Source organism: Chroicocephalus ridibundus, chromosome 5, assembly GCF_963924245.1.
Source record: "Chroicocephalus ridibundus chromosome 5, bChrRid1.1, whole genome shotgun sequence".
NCBI classification, from domain to species: Eukaryota; Metazoa; Chordata; class Aves; order Charadriiformes; family Laridae; genus Chroicocephalus; species Chroicocephalus ridibundus.
The window spans coordinates 54174019-54191164 of NC_086288.1; the positions used below are offsets into that span (position 1 = coordinate 54174019).

The 17146-nt window shown below is 44.3% G+C and overlaps 1 protein-coding gene across 3 annotated transcripts in view; it reads left to right on the forward strand.

Annotated features, from left to right (window-relative positions):
- Window positions 1-1124: 1124 nt before the first annotated feature.
- AFAP1 (actin filament associated protein 1) overlaps window positions 1125-17146 on the forward strand; it is a 120318-nt gene continuing 104296 nt past the window's right edge. For all 3 annotated transcript variants that reach the window (XM_063335942.1, XM_063335940.1, XM_063335943.1), the window contains exon 1: window positions 1125-1264. The gene's annotated coding sequence lies outside the window, so the exon portion shown is untranslated. The remainder of the gene's footprint in view (window positions 1265-17146) is intronic.

Here is a 17146-nt window from a genome sequence, read left to right on the forward strand (position 1 = left end):
CTGAATCTGTTACTTTGGGTATGACCCTATTGGAATGACAGAGAGTGATGAAACAGGACAGAAGACCACATTAAACCTGGCCAGATCAAACCAAACTTTATTCACCAAAAAATAAAGACGCTTAATGAGTTGTATGCTCTAAGATCCACGACAACATAAGCTATGAGCTTGTACAGAATGATGAATTTGCATGTAGAATGCCCCATATACTCCTCACAAGAGAACACTTGTGCATCCAACAGTTACAGTTGAAGTAAAAGAAAAGATGCTCTAACACCCAGCTGGACTACAGATGAAGAGATAGCGTTGCCTTAACCGATGTTCTTCCGCTGTGACCCCAGTTTTCCAATTTCTCTGTGGGTAGAGAAGAAAACAAATATGTGAACCTATGTGAACCTGTGGAAGTTGGAACACGTTTACCCACCTTGTCCATGTGCACGTTTGCACTGGTTCAGCCTGCAATTTTGCTGAAAACTGAAGCCTGCTTTAAGCTCTCAGAAGGCATTTTTAATCAGTATAAACTTTAATCAACATAAACTGTCCCACCTTGCGCTCAATTTAAATCTGGCTTGCATCGAGCTAAACTAAGGCAACGGAACCCAGTTTTATGTTGGGTCTGTGCGTGATTTTACACCGTTTTAGCAAAAGGGCTTAAATTGTGATGAATGGCAATATGCTTGGTGAGCTCCAATTCCATGATTTGGGTCATTCCCCCACAGCCGAATGCCAGCGACAGCATCTCCTGGGGATAAATGGGAAGCTCCGGTTATGGTACCGCAGTATTTCAGCATTCACTCGGGGAAAAAGCCTCCATCCACCCAGGATGCTTTACCCAGGGGCGGGAAGCCCACGTTTGAACTGCCAGCATCTGCCTCGCAGGGTGTCACCCCGGCTCACCTGCCCCTGGGGAAGCTGCGCCTGCCCGGCGGCTGCCGCCCCCCGCGGGGGGGATGCTGCGGGGGCCGCACCGCTCCCCCCTCTCCCCCCGCGCCTTTGTTCCCCTGGCTCCGCCTGTCCCCTGTCCCCTCCCCGCGGGGCGGGGGCTACGCGGCGCGGGGGCGGTGGGACCGGGCGGGCCGGTGCCTCCTCCCCGCCCGCTCCCCGCCTCTCCCCGCCCCCGGCGCGGCGCGGTGCGGTGCGGTGCGGTGCGGTGCTGGCTGCGCTCCCCGGCTTGGAGCTGCGCTCCGCGGCCGGAGCTGCGCCCGCCCCCGCTGCTGCCCGCAGCCCGCTTTGCGCCGGCAGCCGCGGCAGGACGGCCGGAAAGGTAGGAGGGCTCCCGCCGCCCCCGCTCCCCCTCTGCCTCCAGGCAGCATCTCTCTCCTCAGCTCCGCGGGCAGGGAGGGCGGGGGGGGGGGAGAAAGAAGGGAGGGGAAGGGCTGGATTCAGAAAAGGGCTTTTTCTGACGAGACCCCGCTGCTGCTCCGGGCAGCCCCGTGGTAGCAGTTCAAAGCTGGGGGCTTGCTGGGGAAAAAAAAAAAAGCCTAAAAAATTAAAAAAAAAAAAAAGAAAGAAAGAAGGAAAAGTCTCTTTCGTTTTGCTGGCCGGGAGAAGCACATGGGAAAAGCTTGCGAGGGAGCCCGAGCATCAGGCGGCGGCAGCTCCGGCGGCTGCCGTCCCCTTCGGCTCCCCGCCGGGCCCCGGCATCGCCGCACGACGCGGCCCGCACCCGGGCTTTGAAAGAGCCGAAATCCGGCTGAGATACCCGGGATGAAACCCTCTGTTTGCGATCCCGAAACTCGCATCCCTTCCCGGGTAAAGGCACCGGCCTGGCAGCCGCGGGAGCCCGGGCTGCTGCTTTGTACCGATGAGAGTTTCATTATTTTCTCCCTTTTAGGGTGGGGAGAGGTGGTCTCTCTCCAGGCTTCTGTCATTTGAACCCCTTTCATCATAGCGGCGAGATTGCATCATGTTACGGTGCTGGATTCAGTAAGGGCAAAGGCGAAAAGAACCATCCTTCCAGATCTGTCCCATTGGCTTCCCCGTCCGACCCCCTCCTTTTTATTTCCTGTTGAAGAGCGAGGTTAGCACGAAAAAGCAGCCTGCCATTGGTAGGCGGCCGTTCAGTTCGCAGCGACGTATTTTGATTTCTTCCACTGAGGGTTTTTTGTGGAAACTCAGTTTTAACTTTGTCGGTTCCGTGCGCGTTATGTGTCTTGGGTGGGGGAAATAGAGGAAACTCGCCAAACATTTAGCTGGTAGGAAAATAATAGGCGCCAAACGGGCCAGATAAACAGCCAAAAGCAGATGTTGCTTTATAAACTAAAGCTCTGGAGTTGGAGGAGGTGAATGGATTCAGGCAGGCATCCCTCGGAAACAGAGGCGTTCACCTGCCCAGAAAGGCAGCGCAGATAAATGAATGCACCCTTCTGAAGGGTGCGATGCAAGACAAGACAGATGTCAGGAACAGAGAAGTATTTAGCTAATCTCCCCTCTGGATCCTATACGATCGGTTTGATGGAAACACTTGGTGTGCCTGTGTCTGTTTTATTTATCATACCTTTTCAATGACTTTTCGGCTGAGATTTGACTAGAAAATAATACATCTCAGAGCCAGAGAGATCTAATTAAATACCGTACTGCAGTCTAGGGCTTCCTAAGCTGACAGATTCTGCTGTTCTTTGTGCAGTTCTTTGTTTTGTTCTATGGGGAAAAAAAATGTCACAGCCCGGCTTGGTTCGGCTCTGGGAGGTATTTGCCGTAACTAGTACCTCGCCCTTGCAGGTGCTCTGTCGCCGTTTGCTCCCAGTGTTACATGGCCACTTTTTTCTTTTATAAAAATAGCACTATTATGAAGTTCTTTTTCTTCGCTTCTCCGGGAGGGGTCGGCGCAGGGGGAAAAGGGAACAGCTTGGCAGCCAGATGGATCCATCCATCAGCGCCCTCCTATATGGGCACTTGGTGCCCTTCAGTCATCCCTTATGCCTCCTGGTGGTTTCCATAGGAAGAGCCACACAATTACTGTCTCCTTTTGAACAATCGTTTTTCCTTTTGGGACTGGGGTGGAAGTGGAGCAAATCCTACATTAGAGCCAGAGGGAGAGCCGTCCTGTCTTTCTAGGTCTATAGGGCACCAGATGGGTTTAAGAATTTGAAATGGTTTCTGAAAGGAAGCATTTACAGTTTTCTTTGTGTCTGTGGGTACCCAGTGATCGCAGTGACAAGCCTGCGCACAGAACAATGAGCAGATATTCACTGCCTTTGGTGATATACAGCACCGTTTGGTGTTTCCTAGGAAATATGTCAGCAAAATTCAAAGTGTTATGTGGTGTTCTCCGGTCTCAGGTAGATTTTTAGATTTGGAAGATCTGTGGGGGTTGAATTTGCAGTGTTTCTTGATGCAGTGGCAACAAGGAGGGGTAAAAGGCAAAGACACTTCAATAGGTCAGCCATTCACAATATTTTAAAACCTTACAACCTTAGTGGAGAGGTTTTTCATTTTCATCTCCTGAAGCTCTCAAAATTGAAGGGATACTGTCAGAGACGTTAAAAAATATGTATAAATATTGAAGTCTCAGCGGGGGCAGGCAGTATTTGGTACACATATGACTAACTGTGCTGTTCCTTTCAGTGGTGCGAAGACAACCTGCTGTAAGGTCAGATCAGGAATTGTCTTGCCCTGCTGCTCACTGCAGGCTTCCTTGAGACATTGCCCCAGGACAAAGAGCCAGCAGTTCAGGGCTGGTTTATGCAATCTGGGGTCGGCCAATTTAATTTCCGTCCATTTTCAAAAGTTTGCGTTTCTGATACGTCAGTCAATGGGAGTATGGTATCTAGGAGAGCCCGCCTGGTTAACTGCATTGTCTGAAGCTGCGCTCTTTGTTTTGCAAGGAGCGGGCGAGGAGGAGGAGGAACGCACGTGCTTCATATTCCTTTGCAAGAGATCTCTTGCTGAAGCGGGAGGGTGGGATGCAGGGACTTACGCTTCCAAACTCCCGTACTGGTTAGTTCACTCTATGTCATTATGGTTTTAGTCACACTAAAGCCAACTGTGTCAACTCTAAAAAAAAAAAAACATGATGCATCCCTTCCAGTTATGCAATTCAACTTGTTTTAGATGGGAATGACACCTTGCTACTGCTATAACCCTGAATTTCCTCTGATTCATCGGTTTATTGACAAATACAGTGTTTCATCTGGCACAGGAACTGTCTGTCTGGGCTGGGCAGGTGAGTGTGATACACACTCAGTAGGTATTATTCCAGGTTAATATACTCTAATATAAAATGTTTGTAGGCTCCCAATTGAACTCGAATAGTCAAACCCAACAAAAAAAATAGAAAAATGGAAGTCAACCAAAGGACTACTGTGAACTCTGAACCGGGGCTGAAAAAGCTAAGGCTTCAATGTACACCTATACTACATCTATTAAGGTTATCTATTGAAATTTAGGAGTTAGCTTTTCTACTATGAAGCATCCTCAGCTGGCCTTAGAGCAAATTTAAGTTCTTGATACCATACCAGATGTCTTTCTGGGGAGTGTCTGAATAAAGCAATACCGAGAATAGTCTGTCAACGTTACGAGCAGGTAAGAAAACATGTAGCTGCAATTGCACAGGGGTGACCCTGAGTGCAATGTGCAGGTGTTTGGACTGTACCTACACATCTGCCTATATGTGAAGGTCTTGTCTTTGTATTGCATATGCAACAGCACGGTAACATAGATTAAATAGCTCTTACTCTCTGCTTAAACTTAACTCTTGACTCTCCATGTCATGAAACACATGCTGATGCTAGTAGTGCTAATGAATAGTATTGTAGGAACATAATTCGGGTTTGTGGAAAGGGGGATGTCTCATAGCAGATAACAAATGAGCCTTTTGGGACATAAGCCCCATGCTCCAGAGATATGGCAAGAAATTAAATCCTGAATGGCAGAGAGATAAAGTTGTCTGCTGTCTATGACCCCTCTGCCCCCTGAACAGAAAGTTGGCCATGACGTATAGTGCGTAGTAAGGCTTGAGTGCTCAAGGTGCTGAGCACCCTTAACACGTAGCAATGTCCAGATGAGCTGGTGGTGGTCACCTCTATAGAGCAGCCCTGGGAGAATACGCTAGGCTGTGAAAAGGATGAATCAATATCTGTTGTGTATTTTACCAGTGCCCATCAAGAAATCTAGGAAAGAAGCTCCTAAGAGGACTTTTTTTATCGGTTTGATTTTGTAGAGATATTGCTCTTTATATGTAGTGGTATCTTAAAAGTTGATGGTGTCTGTTTGGCAGTAAAATAAGCAAAATTGCATAGGGCTGTCTTCTTTAAATCTCTTTCCTAAACTGAAAAAGAAATAAACATTTTAAGAAATCAGTGCATTATTCCTCTCATGGTGACATAGTGGTGGGATTTTTTGACTATATCTGGGGGATTTCTGCTGCAGCGTCTCTTGGCCATCATGTATTTTTGAGCTGAGTGAAAAAGGCTGTCTTTCTTTAGGAGAGATGTTAGTGCCAAAATCCTTATGAGTACAAAATGCTGAATAAAAATATTTCCATCCATTAATATTAAGTGCCAGAAAAGAGTACGCAAGTGGTTTTAAATTTAATCTGCAGTGTAGCTGATATCTCAAAGATAACAGCATTTTTACCCCCAAGAAATACAGCACTTTATGTATGTGAGGTAATTGCTATGACTTGCACTAAATATATATTATTCATTAGGAGACTGTCATTATATCATGTTTGTGAATTCCCCAAAGTCTATTATCACTGTGCTCCTCACATCTAAACATATATGGAAAACAAGATTTTGGTGTCCTACTTGACTGACTGATGTTCTGGCTTGCTGAATTTATCCTGAACTGGTAGCCACTTTTAATGAGCATACTTGGTTGGTTCATTTAAAATGAACGGACTTTGGGAAAGGAGCTTAATTCATGTATTCACAGTAGCAGAGATAGCACTCCCTCACAGAGAATATGTTGTGGTATGTTATCTCAGTTTTGCAGAGAGGCAAATAGTGAAAACTCTTTAATATGCCGCTTTCGTGCTAAACTACTATGTGCTGCCTTCAAATATATAAAGGCTCCATATTTGGCCAGTTGCTGTGGGTGGATTCTCTTTTGTCCATTAAAGTATGTTTAAGTATCTCTTTGAAACTTATCTGGTCTCTCATCGGTTACACATGCTTACAGCATTCCTGTTGTTCAAAACTGGAAGAGGAGATAAGGCAAGGTAAGGAGGGAATTTCCTTGTTATTAACAATTAGCAGATCCAGATATTATTTTGCTGTACCATTTCTTACCAGGAGCAGCTGCAAAGAGAGAATTACAGTGTGACCTTCACAGCGTTTCCTAGTGCAGTCATCAATCAGTTCTGGCAGGAGCTTTATCGCATCTATCAGTGTGGCTCATAAGCCACATGCTGTCTAGTCTGGGGGGAAAAACAAAACAAACAATGGGAGCTACTGTAGGTTTCGTTTAAAATAAAACAACGAGGAGTGAGCTTTTCCCATATGTGCCAGCTTTGTAGGCAGATTTCCGTTTTTACCGTGTGCTGTTAGGCTGATTAATAAAATACGATGGTTGTAAAGCAGTGGAAGAGACTTCCACTACGTCTCAATGGCGTTGGGAAATCATTCACAAGCCGTTGCAGCTTCAGCCTGTCGCAGTCGATGCTCTCCAGTCTCATTCTAGTCCTCAGCATTATTTTTACTAAGGAGTTGATGCAGTTATATTAATTTAGGTGTTTTCTGAACACATAAATGTTAGGGAATAAAGAAGTGTTTTCAGACTTCTCCAATTTTTATATGAAATAACGTAGCTTTCTCAGATTAAGCGGTTTGCTGTTTTTTGTGGGAATGTGTGCCTTCGTAGCTATTTCAGGGCTCTTTCCGAGGCAATCAGCTGCAACATCCCACTTTTAAGCATGCAAAACATTATTAACATGCTGTAAGTGTTTCATTTGTTTGTTTTGTGTGTGTTTGTTTGGTTTTCCCTACTGACCTTGGTCTGGTTTGGAAAAAAAATGAAATTTAAATTTACTGAAATTTAAAATATTTTGTGTTCTTACTGTTACACCAAGTCCGCTGCTGTTTTCAAATTCCTTTGGCCTCCTTTTCTTGCCAGCTGCAGTAAGTACAACTTTCTTGCCTTCCTTTCCAGGGCTCAGTACAGTGACAGGTTGTCACTTCGTGCCTGGCTTCCTTGCAGGCAAGTCCAAGTCCTAGTCCTAGTCCAAGCTAACAGGTAGATGGGAGAGCAGGAAGCAACAGGGACAGGCAGAATTGCTAGTGTGTAATTCTCACTTCCTTCACGGGCATATCTTTGTATGTATATGTGATATATACAGATAGAATCATAGAACGGTTTGGGTTGGAAGGGACCTTCAAGATCATCTAGTTCCAACCCCCCTGCCATGGGCAGGGACACCTCCCACTAGACCAGGCTGCTCAAAGCCCCATCCAGCCTGGCCTTGAACACTTCCAGGGATGGGGCAGCCACAACTTCTCTGGGCATCCTGTTCCAGTGCCTCACCACCCTCACAGGAAAGAATTTCTTCCTAATGTCCAATCTAAATCTCCCCTCTTTCAGTTTGAAACCATTCCCCCTCGTCCTATCACTACACTCCCTGATCAAGAGTCCCTCCCCATCTTTCCTGTAAGCCCCCTTTAGGTACCGGAAGGCTGTAGATATGTAAATATGATATATAGAGACAGTGTGTATATGTATAGGTGATATGTATTAGAGCTGCCTTTGCCACACAGGTTTTCTGAGAAAAATGACTAATTGCTAATAAATATAGATATTTACTGTTATAGTGTCAAGTAAAAGGTTAAGGCCCCGAGCTTCAAACTCTAATGTCGATGTCTGAAAGTGGGGTGTTATCTTTAATTTTTGTGGTTTTTAAACAGCCAGTTCTTGGTAAAAGCTACCTTAGTACTAGATTTGGGCAAGGAAGCTTGAAATGCCATAAGAAATATGCAATAGCAGGTGCAAGGAAAACGCTCATGAAGTGTGGAATATGTTTAGCAAAATGGTTATCTAGTCTATCAGGAAAAAACCCATGTGAATTGGCTAGCTGGCTATGGAAAGAATGACTTCTGAGGTTTTCCTCTGTGCGGGCTGTGTCAGTTTGAGAGGTTTTATGGCCCCAGCTGCTGAGGTGGCACCGGGCAGGGCAGTGGCCGCAGCTCAGCCCCTGCCCCAGAGGCCAGCAAACCCCAGTGAAAAGGAGCCTGACCAAAATGATGCTGCGCGTTGTCTGTCTTCCAATGCTGGGGCTGTCCCTGAGGATTTTGGCAGCTGAGGGGAAGGGTTTGACAGACAGACATCCTTGGGTGGTTTCAGATGGTGCTCTCAGCCGCTGCGTGTCAGCGGTGCCCGTCCCCACTGCTGAGCCGGCATCAGCCCCTGGGTCTCAGCCCAGCATCTCTGCCCGGGCAGGAGACGGGGCCAGGAGAAGCTGAAACTCTGGACCACGAGCTTCCGCAGCCAGGCACCACAGCTGCCCAACCACTTGGTAGAGGGGTTTTAAGAGGCCAAAGCCGTAAGTGGTCCCATCCCAGCAGGGGCATGAGGAGGAGATGGGAAGCTGCCCGCAGGAATTCATTGTTTGGGGGCTCCTGCTTGATGAGCACGCAGCAAACCAGCTGGCTGCCTGCTGCTGGCGTAGACCTAACAAAAAGACATCGTTTCAGCCCTGCAAGCAGGGTGGGCTGCAGTGAGGAAATGATAAAATGGCAGGAGTTGAAAATAAGACAGATAATGTCAAAGGCAAAGTCATTAGATAAGGAGAAGTGGGGCTGCTGAGTGTCACCGGGGCGGTGGTGGCCAGCAGCTGAGCTGCAGAGGGGCCACTGTTTGATGCTGTTCGGCTGCTGGGGCTTAGCATAGATCAAACTGAAATAAATTGCCCTTGCGGAGAGTGGGATTTATTCTTGTAAGCCAAGTCCATGCTAGGGAATAGAGTGAAATACTTACTGGATACAGTCGCTGGCTGTGGGAGGTACAGGCAGAAGAAAAGAAATACCTGAAAATGTTAGGAGCTAACTGATTTTCAACTCTCTTAACACGCAACATTATCAAAGAATACCCTTTGGAAAATGAGAAGATCTGCTTCTTGGAGGGGGAAAAAAATCATTCAGGCTGAGTAGCTTCTGTGAATATACAGAGCTCTTCTCCTTGCCTGATCCCTCTATCTGCACCATGTGTTTGCCATTAGGACCATGCACAGTTTAGGACCATGCAAAGCTGCGAGTCTCCTTGGACAGGGGATGATGGGTCCTTCAGGAAGAACCAGGAGAGCTAAAAGGAGATAGAGGCTAGGTCAGGCCACGGCATTTTGTTTTGAGCTTAACAGGAATGAAATCCACCCTGAAGAGTCTTGGGGAAAATTCTGGATGGGGGCCAGCGTGAATAATGCTGAGCGCAGATGGGTGGGACCCCACCTGGTTACAAAAACAATACTATTTCCAAGGTTAGTTAGTTCTGCTGACAAGTGAGGTCTCATTTAAAAGGAGAAAAAAACAGTTAGAGACCTTAAAAAAAAAATAAAAAAAAACCCCAACCCAAAAAACCTAAAAGTCTCTCACTTCAGAAATTAATGAAAACAAGTCCCCAAACATGCAGACAGCTGAAAGCACACACCAAAAACCTCAGATAAACAAAACAAGCGTCCTCTGGGGAATGGAAGAGCTGTTCCCTCTCTGGGAAAGTTTGTCTGTTCCTGTGGCTTGTGAACTTTTCATCTTCTCTGGGACTTTCTGCTGTCCTTGGTTCACTTTTTGCAGCTTCTTGGTCTCCTGCACTTCTTTCCCTGGAGCTCGGAGGAGTGTTTATGCGAGCGCTCAGCTTTAAATAAATGAATTATCTCATTTGATGGCGGTGAGATTAGTGCTTGGGGTTGTGCCCATGTTTACGCTGCTCTGCTGAGCGGGAGCCCCCGCGGACAGGAGCGGGCTCGGGAGGTGTGTAGATGTGCCCACCCCACAACCACCTTTCTGCCCCCAAAAGGAGCCCTCCCACTGACCTCCACTGCTGCGGCTTGGAGCCACCAAGACACCTTCCTCCTTGTGACAGCCACATCCTCAGCCCGATCCCAGAGCCGATCTGCATCAAACCGTGTCCAACAAGATGCAGCAGTTAATTTTAACCTGACTCAAGTCCCAATTAACCTGACTCAAGCTCCTGGTGACTGCTGTTCCCGTCTGTCTGTCTGCAGTGACAGGGCCTCGCAGCCTCTCAACGCTGCAATTTCCTTCACATCCCTTTGGATCTTCTCCTTTGTTATTGTTTACAAAACGCCGAGCCTAGATTTTGCATGTGTGGAAAATCTTGCTGAGCGCTGTCACCCCTTTGACCTCGTCTTCTCCAGAGTTCGCATTTGTCTGTCCTCTTGCTTATATGGAACTTTTGCAGCTATGTAACTTTTTGAAGTTGTTTGAGTGTAAAAAATGGGCTATACTGAAGGCTTCCCTGTAAACAGTAGCTCTTGTACAACCTAAGGGCAATTACAGGTACCTGCAGGAGGCCCACATGACTGCGTCCCCCAAAGAAACAACTGAAATACTGATTAAATTACAAGGAAAACAAAACCTATCTTGAAGAGGTATGATGTTTGGGGATTTTTAGACGACTTCAACCCTTTTCAACTCCTTCAATTTCTTTCTCCTACCACAGTAACATCTTTTTAAGCAATATGGGACTGACTCTGCTGTACTTGCACTGGGGGATTCCTTTCTGGTTTATGCACCTCTACGGGCTCCAAGATCTAAGTGCAAACTCAGATTGCCCTGAAGTTTATTGTGCTTTATGAGAGCAAAGGGTGAAATCTGTCTTTGAGACTTGGGGTCATTTGGGCTAGGTTTCCTGACATACCAGCCCTTGCAAAAAAACAGCTGTTCTAGGGTTGTCATTCTGCCAGCTTTAAAGAAAAACAACCAAATAAAGAAAAAATACTCTGCCAAATAGGGATCAAACCTTAGCTTGGTCTGAGTGTGCTTTAAGTAGTCTCAGTCTTTGAATTTACACTAGTTAAGTTCTTTCCTTTCAGGGAGGTGACTTGGAAGCAATATTTATGGGAGTCCTTTCCCTGTACATCACCGTAGGGAAGGGCTGTTTCCTACTCAGGTCTAAGTGCGTTCCTCTGTGAGTCAGGATCTGCACAACCCAGAGCGAGATCTAAATGTAAATATCTGAAAGTAAAGATACATGAAATGAAGGTACACAGCTTTCCTAGGTGTGACCGCGGAGCTGTTTTTGGCCAGGAGGCATCACCTGGATGGTCCAAGTCACCCGACTGAGCCAGGACCAAAGTAGTCCAGAGACATTATCACAGGAATGTGCCCTTGCTTAAGCTATAGCTTGAGCTATATATATAGCCAAAAAAGCGTGTGCCCTTCTAGCAAGTTATCATCAGTGACTTACAGAGCACTTGGTACCCTAGAGCAGCTCTTTATATGTTAATAACTCATACAAAATTAATGACTTCATGAGATGGGACGGGGAGCGGGAACTGGAAATGGCAGATGCTCAGGGTGCAGAGGGAAGGAGAGAACTGACTTAGTCTGCCTGAATGCTTGAAAGAAACACATAATAAAGTTGTAAGGATTTAGGTGCACTGTTCGTCTCTCTCATCAGCCCTGCTAGTGCCCCAGCACTCCTGAGATTTCGGTCTAAAACTGTAGCCTTCACTTTAATGAAGTGCATAGGAGGAAGAGAAGCATGTAAGAATCCTATAGCATCATCTGCCACTTTTGCTGTAGTCACCCCTGGTTTATAAGCTTTCATCTTAACTCCTGCAACTCAAGTGAGTTTAGGAACACTCCTAAACTCTGTGATAAACAAGCATTTGTCTACTTTACCTGGGAAACCTAATTTCTGGAATAATGCTAGGTGTTATATCCATAGGACTGTTTGTCACCGTTTGAACTCAGTTTACAGGTGTTAGGTCACCTGCCCCTTCTGCCAAGCAGCCTATGGAGCAAACATCTCACCTGCTGTTTTCAGCCCTGTACTCCTGACGTGAGCAGTGTCACGTAATGCTATATTATTTGCTATTAAAATTACAGACTGCGCTCTTCTCCCAGCGAGCCAGTGGAGAAGAGCCATGCAAGTTATCTCACTGACGTGAGACGTGCTGGGACTCTCCACACATCCATGCACTTTTCTTTGATTGCATTCACGAGGGTCAGCTATAGGGCGTCATGACTGTCCTGGATCAGTTCACTTCATTACAGTAGTCTGCCAAAATAATCCGTCCCCTATTCAGTTCATCTGCACCCAGTGCAATGAAGCAACTAAAAGTATGTGTATAATTCCAGAAGGCTCTTGTCAGCTCTGGGAGGGGTGGAACGAAGCATGGCCCTCTGTGTACCATAGCACTTCACAGGGTGGTTTGGCTACAGTCAATAATAAAGAGCATTTTTGCATAGTTCAGAAAGGTACGAAATAATATTGAGCAACCGTACCCTGTCATAATAGAGTCTGGCAGGGTAGAACTACATGAAAGCAGACAAAGGGCATGACAAAAAGGGTTTTTCCTTGGGTTGGAGAAATCATTTTTATCCAAAAGCGTAACTATTGGACACTTCCAGAGGTAAGCCTACCTAAGAAAATGTTAAATTCCTTTTGTCATTGTTTCTGTATTAAAGTGAGAATTTCTTCCCAATGAGATTTTTGTAAGGAGGAAACAGATACACCACATTCACTGGTGGAAGTTGTCCAAAGCTGAAGGGGAAGATGCCTTTTCAAACTGTTAAGAGCAGAATGATAAAAGCCACCTGGAAAAATAAATGTTCAGTGGCTGCTGATTTCACACGTAAAGTGCATTTTCCTATGGAATCGTTATTTATACTGTACTAAACCTAATACAGCATTTCATAATTTTATTCATGTTTTAATTTGGTGTTATAAACAGAGTGATGCCTCTATCTTCCTGTGCTCAAGAAATAGCATCCGTGCCTACAATGACTCTTCCTCTGCCTGTAGGCAAGTGAATTTTTGTCATTGACTAATAAGAGAAAGATCAGGGACTTGGGACCCTAATAATAGGACTGCTGGGAAATCACTGAACACCAGCGGAGAGGTCTTTGAGTGAGAATTTTCATTGTCTGCTGCCATTATCTTGTTTTACATTCAGCTTGTCTGCCGGCTTGTGACTAGAAGCGAAGATTACTAGAATCCGGGCTTTTGAGGATACCATTATTTTCCTTTCTTTATCTGATCACACCATGGAATTATGTCACTGAATTAAAATTCTGACAGTGGTAGACTGTGTGTCCTGGATGATTAAAAGTTTCGTCAGCATAAAGTTGCGTGTTCTTTAATTTAAGGATCAGAGGGCGGCATCTCATCTGTTCCAAGTGTGAGGGTTAAGAAATGGCATTATTAAGCTAGCTAAACAACTGTAAAATGTATATTAAGACTAGCAAAGGGATTGACTTAGTTTTGTGTTGCCCTAGCTTCTTTATGTTCACAGAGGTTTTTTTTCTACCTTCTTCCTATGTGCACCCATTTTCAGAATCTTTCAAGGCAAGAACTGTGTATTCTGTAAGATAAGTAATGTGTTATCACTCTTTTGCTGTGTTGTTATTGTAGGATTTTTACTAAGATTCTTGTTAGGTCAGATTGCTATCAGTTTCCGGATTAAAAATATGAACTTCTGAAGGGAAAATTTAAAGTGGTGTATTGATTGTGCCTGATAGCTGCTCTTCCAAATACATTTCCAGACGATCATCTGTCAGCATCTACTTCTACAGGGCACTTAACAATGTAGGATGAGCTCAGTCTAACTGCATTGTCCAAAGATGACAATATTTCTGCTGGAAAACATTAAACTGGTTTGTCTCCACAATGAAATCACTTCATTTGTAAATATCCTACCCCATAATAATGATATTAGTTATTATTTATGTTTATGCTTGTTTGCAAGCAAAAGCCTGTGCCATACTGGGGATCTTTTGTACTGAATGGTGCCCTATCCTCTATATAATTGTCTGCTATCCTTTTTTTTTGGCTTGCCTTACTCTGTATTTTATCGAGTACCTGCATCTGTTGTGAATTTTCATGTGAGAGTAGATTATGATAGAGTCAGTATCCTGACAAATTGCTTGAGAAGACAAATGGTGAGAAAGTCCCCCCTTGTAAGAAATGAGACCGAGGTGCTCCAGCATGGTGATTTTCAGTCCAGCAATATGGAGTCTTGCCAATGGGAATTTGTTTGCATCTGATTTCTTATCAACAGAGCATGGGTAGAAATTATGTAGGGGATTTCATTTCAGATTATTTTCAGTCACTGTCCTCCAAGGACAGAATGCAACTCGACGTGCAACCAAAGGCAAAGTGGAGCAGAGGGCAACCAACTTGGACATTGATCGAAGAGGAGAATGCTTTCAAATAGTAACAAGGAGGGAGATATGTGAAATAAATGCATCAATGCTTATCTAGATCAGGTGTAGAAGAGTAGTGATGGGATATAGAAGAGTAGTGATGGGATACTTAACTGCCTTATTCAGTGTACTGCGGGGCTGGAGCTAAATCGGCACGGCTGAACTGGTGTTGGTGGGTTTGGAAAAGCAAAGGTACTGAGTGCAGCGCAAACCCTTACCCTGTTTATCTGTGGGACTTGAGAGAATAGGTTTGCTGTTTGTTAAAATGATTTTCATTATGTTTGTGGTGGCTTGTCACATTGGCTGCTCTTGGTACATGGGTGACAGCTACGAGCCAGAAGTGCTTTCTTTCCCTCCTCCCTTCTCTTGGGACAGTGGGATGAAATCTTTCATTCGTACGTCAAATCTGTTATGTTTTTCACACCAGAGTTTTGAGGCTGGGAGAAAAAGACCTGTGATGAGGCTGTGACAGGAGGAAGCCAAAGTTAGAGTGAAATGAGAATGCATTTTTATGAAGTAACGTTACATTTACTAATCTTGAAGATTTAGCATTTGGAAATGTGCTTTCTAACTGAGGAGAAACAGTTTGTTTTAATCTATTCACTTCTAAATTAGGACTCAACTATTGGTACTTGCAAAGCACTGAGAAAAGCACTCACTCAGACCATCTGTATTGGAAAAATGGGAATATGAAGCTAAGTGTCATCATATGTTCACAAGTCCTGCCTGTCCCTGGTGCTTGTAACATGTGCATGCCGAGTGAGCCAGAAACCGAGGAGACTCTGTATGAGCGGCTCCCAGTGGTGCCAGTTCATAGGTACTTCAGAAAATGCAAGTCTAGATATTTCTCCTACTTCTCTTCTCAGTAAAACTGGATAAGGACAGGTAAAAGATGACATAAAAATGATAAGTAATCATAGCACTATTAAATACGTGTATGAAGATAACATATGACTATTTACACAACTTTCTAACTATGTTTAAATGGCTTTACTGTAATGAGAAAGCTCTTTTTCACTTTAGTTTTAGTAAACATGGGATCAGATTTTCAAATTAAAGGCACATGAAAGCTGATAAGCACTAAGGGTGAGATACATCCTGCCAGACTCGAGCCACACACGAGAGAGCAGGTCTACAGCCGAGCTTGTTCCCTCTAGACTTCCTTTACAGTCAGGGGATAGAAGGCTGCTTCTCTAGGATGTAATTAATCTGATCCGTTCAAAATGTCTATTTTAGGAAGGCTAAATTTCTCCATTGACTGTGCATTGGGCCTAGGGCAACTAGCTGAGATACAGACGACTATGTTGTAAGCGTTGGCATTTAGTCAGAGGAATGTCACCTCTAAAGCTCAAGTGGTCTGCCTCCCTACTTTCAACCCTATAAAATGAGTAATTCTTCTGAAGTAAAAGAATTTATTCAGGAGGCCTAAAACAAGATGATCGTTCTTTAGCTTTGCACAGATAGGTGGAGTATTTGTACTCTTAATTTAGGTTTACTCAGTGCTTACAAAAAAGTCAGTCACAACGCCTTTGCGGGGCTGCTTCAATGCGTTGAAGGCTCAAGGGACTCAGTGAAAACATCCTTGAAAAGAGACTGGAAACGCAGAAAAGATAACCGAGACAGATTCTTGCAAAATGAGTTTTATGATATAAAATTGTTATCTGTGAATTTCTGAGAATTGCTGTATAATATTAGTTCTCTCTTTTATGAGAGATTTGTCATATTGGTCTCATATAAGATCATTTTCATACCAAATGTCGGTTCATTCAGCTGTGAAAATTTTATTTAGACTGCTGTGCTTGGTGCCGTACTAATTAAGATGTCTTGTGTTTGTGTGACTGAGGTTCTTAAATAGACCAAAAATAATCAGTTTTATTACCACTGTTTAAACTTAGAAAAGAAAAAAATGTGCCATCAAATCACAGAAAAACAAGTTCTGAAAACTGAAAAAGTGAAAAAAACTGGTTGTGCAGTGGCTTGGGAGTCATTAGTTGGAGGTACATGGAAACTACACCTAGAATTTGGGAGAATTTTGTTGCATGCATCCTTAGAAAAGGTGCACATTAGAGGCCATAATTTCTGGGAAGGGGAAGCATCTGGGTTTAACCAATAATTTACTAATCCATTGAAACATGTATCCTATGTCTGAGTAATGTCAGGGATTTGGGATTTTGAAAGGAAGTCCAGGGAGAACCAGTGGCTTGAATTTATTACCAAAACGTGATTTTTTTATAAGTATACTTCAGATTTAGACAGGAAGTATAGCTATAGATAATTGAGAAATATGACTTTCTTTAGCAGAAGTACATATATAAGTATTGTATTGCAAGCTGATCTCCTTAATGGCTATCTGTTAACCAGGCTTGTATTTGTTTTGGTTTTTATTATATACTATATTACATATTAAATGTATTATATGTATGTGTCATTCTCAGCTAGTTTTGTAGAGCGATAATTTCTATGGAATTTAGTAAGGAATTTTACATAGGGATGTCTAGAGACTGTAAACATGCAACAGTACTCAAATGACTCCAGTAGGAAAAGAACACCTATAAAAATAGGGTTTTGCCCATGAGACCCAATCAAGCAAAGTTCTTTACACATGTATGTGTTTGCATTGAAGCTAGTGGAAAAATTCAGAGACTTAAATATGTCTATTAACGCACCAGAAGGTGGAATAAAACTGCAGACCCAGAAGAAAAAAGATGGCTGAGGGGGGGACCTTATCAACACTTACAAATACTTAAAGGGTGGGTGTCAGGAGGATGGGGCCAGGCTCTTTTCAGTGGTGCCCGGGGACAGGACAAGAGGTAATGGGCACAAACTTG